At 39.2% G+C, this 13,334-nt stretch overlaps 1 pseudogene; it reads right to left on the bottom strand.

Annotated features, from left to right (window-relative positions):
* Positions 1 to 718: 718 nt before the first annotated feature.
* LOC135231591 (NADH-ubiquinone oxidoreductase chain 5-like) overlaps positions 719 to 13,334 on the bottom strand; it is a 76,599-nt pseudogene continuing 63,983 nt past the window's right edge.

Genomic DNA, 13,334 nt, shown 5'->3' with positions numbered 1-13,334 from the left:
AGAAGAAGTAGGATTAGGATAAGTAGTCCTAGGAAATCTTTGATAGTATAGTATGGATGGAAGGGGATTTTATCTGAGTCTGAGGTGAGGCCTAGTGGGTTGTTTGAGCCTGTTTCGTGAAGGAAAGTTAAATGTACTCCTGCTAGTGCAACTGCGGCAAATGGAAGGATAAAGTGGAGGGCAAAAAATCGGTTTAGGGTTGCCTTGTCTACTGAAAAGCCTCCTCAGATTCACTCTACGAGGTCTGTGCCAATATAAGGAATTGCTGAGAAGAGGTTAGTGATTACAGTTGCTCCTCAAAATGATATTTGTCCTCACGGAAGGACGTATCCTATGAAAGCAGTAGCTGTGGTAATTAGTAATAATATAATGCCAGTATTTCAGGTTTCTGAGTAGAGGTAAGATCCATAGTAGATGTTTCGCCCAATGTGTATATACAGGCAGAGGAAGAAGATGGATGCTCCGTTGGAGTGTAGTTGTCGAATAATTCAGCCATAGTTGACGTCTCGGCAGATGTGAGAGATAGATGAAAATGCAGTTATTGTGTCGGGTGCGTAGTGTATAGCTAGGAATAATCCTGTTAGGATTTGAACAATTAGGCATGCTCCAAGTAGTGAGCCGAAATTTCATCATGCTGAGATATTGGATGGAGTAGGTAGATCAATGAAAGATTTATTGATAATTTTAAACAGGGGGTGAGATTTTCGGATGTGGATCATTAATTGGTTATTTCTATAGTTGAAATACAACGATGGTTTTTCAGATCATTAGTCATGGTAGGAGTCCATGTGGAAATAATGATATATATTGTTTTTATTATGAATGTGCTTTATGTAGTAGGTTTTATTGGTTTTTCATCTAAGCCTTCTCCTGTTTATGGGGGAATGAGTTTAATTGTAAGTGGAGGTTTGGGGTGTGGAATTATTATGAGTTTTGGAGGATTCTTCTCGGGCTTGCTTGTGTTTTTAGTATATTTGGGTGGGATGATGGTAGTTTTTGGTTATACTGCTGCTATAGCTACTGAAGAGTATCCTGAAACTTGGGGGTCAAATGTTGTAGTTTTGAGTGCATTGTTGGTGGGTTTATTAATAGAGGTTTCTATAGTTATGTGACTATTTAGTGGTGAGTATGAGTTAATGGGTTTTTATTTTGGTGGTTTAGAAGATTTCATGGTTTTTAGCGAAGGGGTTGTTGAGTGTGTACGTGAGGATTATTCTGGGGGAGAGTCTTTGTATAGTTATGGGTTTTGGTTTTTGATCTTGGCTGGATGAATGTTGTTTGTTAGTATTTTTATTGTTATTGAGGTTACTCAAAAGCGTTATAGGACAATTTGTAAGGCTAGTGTAATTGATAGGAGGAATGATAGGAAATAGAGTTTTATTAGGCCTTTTTGATTAGATACCAGGCTGGCGGCTATTTTTTGCATGGTTATTAGGTTTTTGGGGATTATTTTTTCTAGTCAAATTAAGTCTATAATAGTTGTTGCTAGATTTTGACTTATAGTAAGGCCTAGGTAGGGTAGAAGTCGATGGACGATAGTTGGGTAGTATCCTAATGTATTTGAGAATTTATATATATATACGATGGTCGCTTAAATGTCAAGTTGCATGTTATGTTATTAAGTTCTATTGCTACTGTAAATCCTAGTAGAGTAGCTGCTAGGGCTGTAAGTTTTAGATATGCAGGTATGGTTGTTTGGGGTGTTGTGTGTGGGATAGTACTTATTGAGATGATAAAGCCTATGAAGATACTGCCTAGCATTAGTTGTTTGATAGGATTTACGAGGTGTGGATTGTTTTTGTTAATTTGGGTTAGTGTGGAATATCGTGGTTGTCCAAGGAGAGCAAAGAAAATAATTTGGGCGCTGTAACTTGCCATTATAGATGCAGCAATGAGGGTAATTAATAATGCCCAGGTGTTAGTGTGGGATATGTTAGCAGCTTCAATAATTGGGTCTTTTGAGAATGGTATGCCAGTGAGTGCTAAACTGCCAATAATAATGGCTGTTGAGGTAATAGGCATTGTTTTGTAGAGTCCTCCTATTTCGCGAATGTCTTGTTCATTATTTAAGTTGTGGATGATAGAATCAGAGGACAGGAACAGTATTGCTTTGAAGAATGCATGTGTGCACATGTGAATAAAGGCTAGACGTGGTTGATTAATTCCAATAGTTACTATTATTAGGCCTAGTTGGCTGGAAGTAGAGAGTGCAATAATTTTTTTGATATCATTTTGTGTGAGAGCGCAGGTAGCTGTAAATAGAGTGGTGATGGCCCCTAGACATAGTGTTAAGGTTTGAATAGTGGGGCAGGGCAGGCACAGGACACAGCCCTAACCCCTAGCCCCCTGGGGTAAGCTCCGTAAAGACTCAGCACAAGCAGGCTGCACATTGACGGGGCTAACGAGAGAATGAACAACCACTGGGAAGCAGCGACTGTTTTCAAAGCCTGGAGCCAGAGTCCCAGTCAGAAAACCTTGGCGCCGGGCTTTGGACTGGATGTAGGGGAGCTGAGCATGGAATTCTGAGACGGTGCAAACACGGCGCAGCCCTAGCTCCCTAAAGCAACCCCGGGGGAAGCCCAGCCAGCACACGCAGGCAGTGCAGCGATGCAGCTGACAGGAGGAGAAGTCACTGGGAGGCAGCAACTGATTTTGGAGCCGGGAGTGCGGCATCCCAGCTGGGGAACTTTGGTGCTGGGCTTTGGATTGGGAGAGGAGGAACTAACCACAGCTTCTGGGACAACACAAGCACAGGATGCTGGCCTGACTCTCGGAGGCAATCTCTACCCAGCCAGCGCACACAGTCGACACACCCCTTGGGAATCTCAGATAAAACAGCCATCCCAAGCAAGCTAAGTAACTTTGTCTATATTCCCAGGTGTACTCTCTCCTATCTATCTGATCCCTCCCTTCCCCTTCCCAGGCGGCTTCATTAACATTGGAATTTCCTGGGCCAGAGAGTGAAGTGCCCAAAAGTTTTTTTTTCTTTGTTTGTTTGTTTTGTCTTTTCCTAACCCATTCTCCTGGCCTGAGAGAAGCAGCTACAAAAAACCCAGGGACCAAGAATCCTTCCCTGACTTCCCGAAATTGGACTAAAAATATAGAACAAGCTCCAGCCAAGCATTTGTGATCCACAGTCTTGGGCTTTCATCCCTACCGGGAACAAGGTGGCTATTATAATGCAAAGGCAGTTCTGATAGTGATCTGACTGTAATTGTTTTAGCGGATTACTGGAAAGATAAGTTTCCCAGGTCTGATACCTCTTCGTATTCAACAGAGCCCTCACTGACCCACAACGGGGAACTGAGGGCCGAAGCTCCACCCAAGCCACCTAACCTCCTGCCATAGGGGTTTGAGGGTAGTGACATCTACCAATCTGTAGAGGCGTATGCATTGGGTGCCTAAGGTACAGCTGTAGAGCCCACCCACCAAAGTGCTTTAGGAATAGAGACACACCTACCTCACTGGCACTTGGGGGAAGCCTGTCAGCATCCTGCCCCCTGGAATGTGACCCTCTGCTGCTACTAGAATCTGGTGCACACAACTATCACCACTACTCTAAGTGAATAGGTGACAGTCTACACCACACACTTGGTGACTCAAAATCACATTCTACTCAAGAATAGTGAAGGGACTCTTAGGCTTATACTTGTGGTACCGGCCCAAACCAGCTGGTAAGAGGACATAAGTGATTCAAAGCCTACAACAATCAAGACAGTGTAATCTAGTAGCCCGTCTGTGTACATTGAAAGAAAACAAAATAAGACTCAGTGAGCAAATATAAAATAAATCATTACAATATCTTATAGATGGCTCAGAGACAACAGTTGATATCAAAGCACATAAAGAAGCAGACCATGATTGCTTCTACAACTCCCCAAATTAATGAATCAAAATCTTTCCTAAATGAAGATACAATCCTGGAATTGCCAGATGCAGAATATAAAAAACGAATTTACAGAATGCTTCAAGACATCAGGGATGACCTCAAAAATGACATAAGGCAATCTACACAAAAAGCCAAGGAACACACTGATAAAGCAGTTGAAGAAATCAAAAAGATTATTCAAGAACATAGTGGAAAAATTAATAAGCTACAAGAATCCATAGAGAAACAGCATTCAGAAATCCAAAAGATTAACAGTAAAATTACAGAATTAGACAACGCAATAGGAAGTCAGAGGAGCAGAATCAAGCAACTGGAATGCAGAGTAGGGGAGATGGAGGACAAAGCAATTGACACCAATATAGCTGAAGAAAAATCAGGCAAAAGAATTAAAAAAAAAAAATGAAGAAACGCTAAGAATCATGTGGGACTCAATCAAGAAGAATAACTTCTGTGTGATTGGAGTTCCAGAGCAGGGAGGGATAACAGAAAATACAGAGAGAATAGTTGAAGATCTGTTGGCAGAAAACTTCCCTGACATCATGAAAGATAAAAGGATATCTATCCAAGATTCTCATCGAACCCCATATGAGATTGATCCAAAACGAAGATCACCAAGACATATTATCATCAAACTTGCCAAAACCAAAGATAAAGCAGCCAGGGATAAAAGAAAGGTCTCCAACAAAGGAGAATCAATAAGAATAAGTTCAGACTACTCAGCAGAAACCATGGAGGCAAGGAGGCAATGGGATGACATACATAGAGCACTGAAGAAGAAAAACTGCCAGCCAAGGCTCATATTTCCAGCAAAACTCTCTCTCAAATATGAAGGTGAAATGAAAACATTTACAGGTAAACACAAGCTTAGAGAATTTGCAAAAACCAAACCAAAGCTACAAGAAATACTAAAGGAAATTGGTCAGAAAATCAGAAACATCAGATAACAACACAACACAAAGACACAGAACAGAATATCCTGATATCAACTCAAATAAGGAAATCACAGAAACAAATTAAGATTAATTTTAAAAAGGAAAAAATGGTCAAAACAGGGAATCATTGAAGTCATTATGTAAAAGATCACAATAATCAAAAAGAGGGACTAAATACAGGAGGCATAAAACTACCATATGGAGAGAAAAACAAGGTGGTATAGGGCAATACAAGTTAGGTTTTTACTTAGAAAAATAGGAGTAAATATTAAAGTAACCACAAAGAGGTCTAACAATTCCATAACTCAAAATAAAAACCAAGATAAACGTAATGACTCAGCAAACATAAATTCAACTACTATGAAAATGAGGAACACACAATTTACAAAGAAAAACGTCTCAGCACAAAAAAGTAAGTGGAAAAATGAAATGGTCAACAACACACACAAAAAGGCATCAAAATGACAGCACTAAACCCATTCTTATCTATAATTACACTGAATGTAAATGGACTAAATGCACCAATAAAGAGACAGAGACTCTCAGACTGGATAAAGAAACACGATCCGTCTATATGCTGCCTACAAGAGATAAATGTTAGTCTTAGAGACACAAACAAACTAAAACTCAAAGAATGGAAAAAATATATCAAGCACACAACAATCAAAAAAGAGCAGGAGTAGCAATATTAATTTCTGACAAAATAGACTTCAAAGTTAAATCCACCACAAAGGATAAAAAAGGACACTACATAATGATTAAAGGGACAATTTACTAGGAAGATATAACCATATTAAATATTTATGCACTCAGTGACAGGGCTGCAAGATACATAAAACAAACTTTAACAGAATTGAAAAGTGAGATAGTCACCTCCACAATTATAGCAGGAGACTTCAACACACCACTTTCGGAGAAGAATAGGACTTCCAGTAAGAAGCTCAACAGAGACACGGAAGACCTAATTGCTACAATCAACCAACTTGACCTCGTAGACCTATACAGAACACTCCACCCAACAGCTGCAAAATGTACTTTTTTTTTCTAGTGCACATGGAACATTCTCTAGAATAGATCACATATTAGGTCATAAAACGAAACTTTGCAGAATCCAAAACATCGAAATATTACAAAGCATCTTCTTAGACCACAAGGCCATAAAAGTGGAAATCAATAACAGAAAAATCAGGGAAAAGAAATCAGATACTTGGAAACTGAACAATACCCTGCTCAAAAAATACTGGATTATAGAAGATATTAAGGAGAGAATAAAGAAAAGTCATAGAATGCAACGAGAATGAAAACACTTCCTATCAAAACCTCTGGGACACAGCAAAAGCAGCGCTCAGAGGTCAATTTATATCAATAAATGCACACATACAAAAAGAAGAAAGAGCCAAAATCAGAGAACTGTCCCTACAACTTGAACAAATAGAAAGCGAGGAACAAAAGAATGCATCGGGCACCAGAAGAAATAATAAAAATTAGAGCTGAACTAAATGAATTAGAGAACAGAAAAATAATTGAAAGAATTAACAAAGTCAAAAGCTGGTTCTTTGAAAAAATTAACAAAATTGATAAACCATTGGCCAGACTGACTAAAAAAACACAGGAAAGGAAACAAATAACCCAAATAAGAGACGAGATGGGCCATATCACAACAGACCCAACTGAAATTAAAAGAATCATATCAGATTTTTACGAAAAAATGTACTCTAACAAATTTGCAGACCTAGAAGAAATGGATGAATTCCTAGAAAAACACTACCTACCTAAACTAACACAATCAGAAGTAGAAAAACTAAAAAGACCCATAACGAAAAAAGAGATTGAAAAGGTAATCAAAAAAACTCCCAACAAAAAAAAGCCCTGGCCTGGACGGCTTCACTGCAGAGTTCTACCAAACTTTCAGAGAAGAGTTAACACCACTACTACTAAAGGTATTTCAAAGCATAGAAAATGATGGAATACTACCTCACTCATTCTATGAAGCCAGCATATCCCTGATACCAAAACCAGGTAAAGACATTACAAAAAAAGAAAATTACAGGCCTATATCCCTCATGAACATAGATGCAAAGATCCTCAACAAAATTCTAGTCAATAGAATTCAACAACATATCAAAAAAATAATCCACCATGACCAAGTGGGATTTATACCAGGTATGCAAGGCTGGTTTAATATTAGAAAAACCATTAATGTAATCCACCACATACATAAAACAAAAGACAAAAACCACATGATCTTATCAACTGATGCAGAAAAGGCATTTGAAAAGTCCAACACCCATTCATGATAAAAACTCTCAGCAAAATAGGAATTGAAGGAAAATTCCTCAACATAATAAAGGGCATCTATACAAAGCCAACAGCCAACATCACTCTAAATGGAGAGAGCCTGAAAGCATTTCCCTTGAGAACGGGAACCAGACAAGGATGCCCTTTATCACCACTCTTATTCAACATTGTGCTAGAGGTCCTAGCCAGAGCAATTAGGCTAGACAAAGAAATAAAGGGCATCCGGATTGGCAAGGAGGAAGTCAAATTATCTCTATTTGCAGATGACATGATCTTATACACAGAAAACCCTAAGGAATCCTCCAGAAAACTAGTGAAACTAATAGAAGAGTTCAGCAGAGTTTCAGGTTACAAGATAAACATACAAAAATCACTTGGATTCCTACACATCAACAAAAAGAACATCGAAGAGAAATCACCAAATCAATACCATTCACAGTAGCCCCCAAGAAGGTAAAATACTTACGAATAAATCTTACCAAAGATGTAAAAGACCTATATAAAGAAAACTACGAAGTACTAGTGCAAGAAACTAAAAGGGACCTACATAAGTGGAAAAACATACTTTGCTCATGGATAGGAAAACTTAGCATAGTAAAAATGTCTATTCTACCAAAAGCCATCTATACATACAATGCACTTCCGATCCAAATTCCGATGTCATTTTTTAAGGTGATGGAGAAACAAATCACCAATTTCATATGGAAGTGAAAGAAGCCTCGGATAAGGAAAGCATTACTGAAAAAGAAGGAGAAAGTGGGAGGCCTCACTCTACCTGATTTTAGAACATATTATACAGCCACAGTAGTCAAAACAGCCTGGTATTGGTACAAAAACAGGCACATAGACCAATGGAACAGAATTGAGAACCCAGATATAAATCCATCCACATATGAGCAGCTGATATTTGACAAAGGCCCAGTGTCAGTTAATTGGGGAAAAGATAGTCTTTTTAACAAATGGTGCTGGCATAACTGGATATCCATTTGCAAAGAAATGAAACAGGACCCATACCTCACACCGTGCACAAAACCTAACTCCAAGTGGATCAAAGTCCTAAACAGAAGACTAAAACGATAAAGATCATGGAAGAAAAACTAAGGACAACCTTAGGAGCCCTAACACAAGGCATAAACTGAATACAAAACATTGCCAAAAATGACGAAGAGAAACCAGATAACTGGGAGCTCCTAAAAATCAAACACCTATGCTCATCTAAAGACTTCACCTAAAGAGTAAAAGGACCACCTACAGATTGGGAAAAAATTTTCAGCTATGACATCTCTGACCAGTGCCTGATCTCTAAAATCTATATGATTCTGTTAAAACTCAACCACAAAAAGACAAACAACCCAATCAAAAAGTGGGTAAAGGATATGAAGACGCACTTCTCTAAAGAAGATATTCAGGCGGCTAACAGACACATGAGAAAATGCTCTCGATCATTAGCCATTAGAGAAATGCAAATTAAAACTACAATGAGATTCCATCTCACTCCAACGAGGCTGGCATTAATCCAAAAAACACAAAATAATAAATGTTGGAGAGGCTGCGGAGAGATTGGAACACTTATACACTGCTGGTGGGAATGTCAAATGGTACAACCACTTTGGAAATCTATCTGGCGTTTTCTTAAACAGTTAGAAATAGAACTACCATACAACCCAGAAATCCCACTCCTTGAAATATACCCTAGAGAAATAAGAGCTTTTACACGAACAGATATATGCACACCCATGTTTATTGCAGCACTGTTTACAATAGCAAAAAGCTGGAAGCAACCAAGGTGTCCATTAATAGATGAATGGTTAAATAGATTATGGTATATTCACACAATGGAATACTACGCATCGATAAAGAACAGTGACGAATCTATGAAACATTTCATAACATGGAGGAACCTGGAAGGCATTATGCTGAGTGAAATTAGTGAGATGTGAAAGGACAAATACTGTATAAGACCACTATTATAAGTTCTTGAGAAATCATATAAACTGAGAAGAACACATTCTTTTGTGGTTACGAGAGGGGGGAGGGAGGGAGGGTGGGAGAGGGCCATCTACTGATTAGTTAGTAGATAAGAACTCCTTTAGGTGAAGGGAAGGACAATACTCAATACAGGGAAGGTCAGCTCAACTGGACTGGACCAAAAGCAAAGAAGTTTCTGGGATACACTGAATGCTTCAAAGGTCAGCGGAGCAAGGGCAGGGGTTTGGAGACTATGACTTAAGGGGACTTCAAAGTCAATTGGCATAATAAACTCTGTTATGAAAACATTCTGCATCCCACTTTGAAGTGTGGCTTCTGAGGTCTTAAATGCTAACAAGCGGCCATCTAAGATGCATCAATTGGTCTCAACCCATCTGGATCAAAGGAGAATGAAGATCACCAAGGTCACACGATAACTATGAGCCCAAGACAGAAAGGGCCACATGAACTAGAGACTTACATCATCCTGAGACCAGAAGAACTAGATGGTGCCCGGCCACAACCAATGACTGCCCTGACAGGGAACACAACAGAGAACTCCTGAGGGAGCAGGAGAACAGTGGGATGCAGACCCCAAATTCTCATAAAAAGACCATACTTAATGGTCTGACTGAGACTAGAAGGACCCTGGTGGTCATGGCCCCCAGACCTTCTGTTGGCCCAAGACAGGAACCATTCCAGAAGACTACTCATCAGACATGGAAGGGAGTGGACAATGGGCTGGAGAGAGATGCTTATGAAGAGTGAGCTACTTGTATCAGGTGGACACTTGAGACTGTGTCGGCATCTCCTGTCTGGAGGGGAGATGGGAGGGTAGAGAGGGTTAGAAACTGGCAAAATGGTCATGAAAGGAGACTGGAAGGAGGGAGCGGGCTGAGTCATTAGGGGGAGAGTGAATGGGAGTATGTAGTAAGTTGTATATAAGCTTATATGTGACAGACTGACTTGATTTGTAAACTTTCACTTAAAGCACAATAAAAATTATTAAAAAAAAAAATAGACTCAGGCACCCTCTCCTTGTCTGTGTCTCAGCTGGCTGCTCTGTAAGAGAGGTCTCCTCAGAGTGGTGTGGGCTTCCATGGTATGAACTCATGGGTGGTTGAGCCTCATTCTTGAGTTTGCCTTCAGGGTGTAATACAGGGTCAATGTGCCTGGCTAAACAGGTTCACAGACGATGTTATCTATGTTTAAAGCTTCCTTATAACACTGACAAGTGGTTTAAAAACATTTTTGCCAACAAACTGTAAACTGATGATAATACTAACAATCAAAGCAGAAGTGACAAGAAATGGCAGAACTGACCCTTGTACTTTTAGCATGGGCTTTCTTTGAACCCACAATAGGATCTGAAAACACTGCTGAGCTAGTTAGACTTGATATATTTGAATCATTAATACATATATTTTAAAACAGCAAACAATTTTAAAACAAAATTTAAAATAAAACAATTCTTTAAAAAATTACGTGAGGTTTGTATCACCAACCAAAAATTGTATTCTCAGTGTGTGTCAGTGTTCAGTATATTAGTACAGGAGGACGCGATTGTCGCCCATATGGACATGAAACTGTGTGTCTGTGTGTGTCTCCTGTGCTCTCCGGTGGCTCTGAGTAGCAGGTAATGTGGAGGCAGGAAGAGGAGAGATGGGGAAAAATAATTTTTTCTTCCATTGTGTATTCTAATGGTTGGTTTTCTACATAGAAAAAAGCTAATTGTATTTGAATATCAGTTCCACACTCAATTTATTGAATTACTTTTCAAATTAGTTTTCAATTGATTCTCCTGGTTCTTTTGGCATACAAAAAAAATGGTAATTTTGCTTCCTTCTTACCAGTTTTTATATTAAACTACCAGGCCCAGATTGAATTCTATATCACGAAAGAATAAAATTTGAGTGCTTATTTAAACTGTTCTAGAATTTAGAGAGAAAAGGAAAACTTAAAAATAATTTTATGGAGTCAGAATGGCATTCATATCAAAACCTGACAAAGAGAGCTCAAAAATGAAAACTTGTATGTATTGATACAAAAACTGAAGATGAAGTGCTAGCAAATCAATTCTATAAACAAATTAAAAAAAATAATGCAATATAAACTAGAGGAGTCCATTCCAAGGATATAAGAATTTTTTAATATTTGAAAAAAATTAATAGAGAAAATAATGAGGCAATAATTTCCCATATTAAAGAGTCACAAGAGAAAAGCACTTGATTATCTCCATAAAGGCTAATATGGTGTGTAATGGTACAACCTCGCCTAGAATAGGGGTAGATGAGTGCTTCCTCAGTGTATCCAGAGAAACAAACTCAAAGGAGAACTCAGCTGTCTACTGACTAGGGAAGCCCAGTGAAGGCAGAGACAAGGCAAAGACGGCCATTTCACAATAAGTATTTGCTATTGTACTTAAAGGATCAGCCAGTACAGTTAGAAAAAAAAGCCAAAAAAAGATAAAAAATTGGGAAGAAAGACACAAAATGATTATTTTCAGGTGATTTGATTGTATGACTGAACAAAGCAGGAAGGCCTATTGAAAAACTATTTGAAAACTAAGAGAGTTCAGTAAGTGTCTGAATATGGAATTGATGTACAAAATATTTTCCTGTGATATTTCATCTGTTAATTTTTTCTATGTTCTACATATTTTTTTGTATATCCAAATTCAGTAACTTATATTGTCCTGGAAAGTCATCCATTTCTTCTAAGTTTCATATATATATATATATATTTTTTTATTGTACTTTTTTAGATGAAGGTTTATAGAGCAATCTAGTTTCTCGTTAGTTAGTACACATATTGTTTTATGACGTTTGTTAACAATGCCAGAAGATGTCAACACTCTCCCTTCTCAACCTTGGGTTCCCTATTACCAGCTTTCCTGTCCTCTCCTGCCTTCTAGACCTTGTCCCAGGGCTGGTGTCCCCCCTTAGTCTCGTTTTGTTTTATGGGCCTGTCCGATCTTTGGCTGAAGGGTGAACCTCAGGAGTGACTTCATTGCCAAGATGAAATGGTGTCCAAGGGCCATACTCTCAGGGTTTCTCTAGTCTCTGTCAGGCCAGCAAGTCTGGCCTCTCCTTTTGAGTTAGAATTTTGTTCTACATTTTTCTCTAGTTCTGTCCGGGACCTTCTATAGTGATCACTGTTAGAGCAGTCAGTGGTGGTGCCAGGCACCATCTAGTTGTGCTGGACTCAGTCTGGTGGAGGCCATGGTAGATGTGGTCGCTTAGCCCTTTGGACTAATCTTTCCCTTATATCTTTAGTTTTCTTCATTCTTCCTTGCTCCCAAGAGGATGAGACCAGTGTAGGTTTCATATGTATTTCAGAAAAATATGCTTTTATTATGTCTTAGAAATCTTTTTCTGTGGTGAATTTTCATTCTTACTTCTAAGTTGTGCACTTTGCTGTACCTTTTATCCCTATTGTGTTATTGTGCTGCATTCTCCCTCTGCCTCATCCCTTCTCCATCCTTCTCTGCCCACTGTGGGTCCGGGAGGCTGAGCTTTGTGCTGCATCACTGAGGGAACTTGCTGGCTGGTTTCCGGTGGGTTTGGAGGGCAGAAAGGGATGAACGTGCAGATGAGGAGGTAGGAAGAGGGAAATGGAGGATCTTTCCAGTCCCTACTCCCTGCCCTTGGTTACAGCTGTCTTCTCATTTCTTCAGTGCTGGGTGGGAACAGCTTCCAGCTACTGCCTCAACTTCCTTTGCTGGTTCCCTTAACTTGCCTACACCTCTGGTCAGCCATCGAGGCCTGGGGGCGCACAGTAAGAGCTAATGTTTGTAAATGTCCCATGAGCACTGAAAAGAAGGTTACATTCTGTTTGGAGAATATAGTTCCAAAACATGTTTATTCATTTTGTTACCTAGATTCCACCCTCCTTAATCTTATGCCATTGTTCCTGTTTATGTGATCGTTCATAGGCAGAGATAGAGGTGAGTCCAATCTTTACGCTACTGTTGTGTTTCTATTACTCTTTGTATTCCCTGTAGTTTTTCCCTTATAATTTGATGTGGCTTATTTAGCACATTAATTTTCCTGACAAGAGCACTATTGTATGTTATACTCTTTTATCACTGTAAAGTGCCCTTCTTCTTCTCCATAATGTGTTTTCCCTTGAATCACCCTGACTGTTATTAATGTCACAACCCCAGCTCTGTGTTTATTTGCATTTGCCTGGTGTGTCTCCCTCCCCCACCCATTACGTTCAGGTTCCTCAGTCACTTTTAGATGCAC

Source organism: Loxodonta africana, chromosome 6, assembly GCF_030014295.1.
Source record: "Loxodonta africana isolate mLoxAfr1 chromosome 6, mLoxAfr1.hap2, whole genome shotgun sequence".
NCBI classification, from domain to species: domain Eukaryota; kingdom Metazoa; phylum Chordata; class Mammalia; order Proboscidea; family Elephantidae; genus Loxodonta; species Loxodonta africana.
The sequence above is the reverse complement of the archived record's forward strand: the minus strand, read 5'-3'. Positions and strand labels throughout refer to the sequence as shown.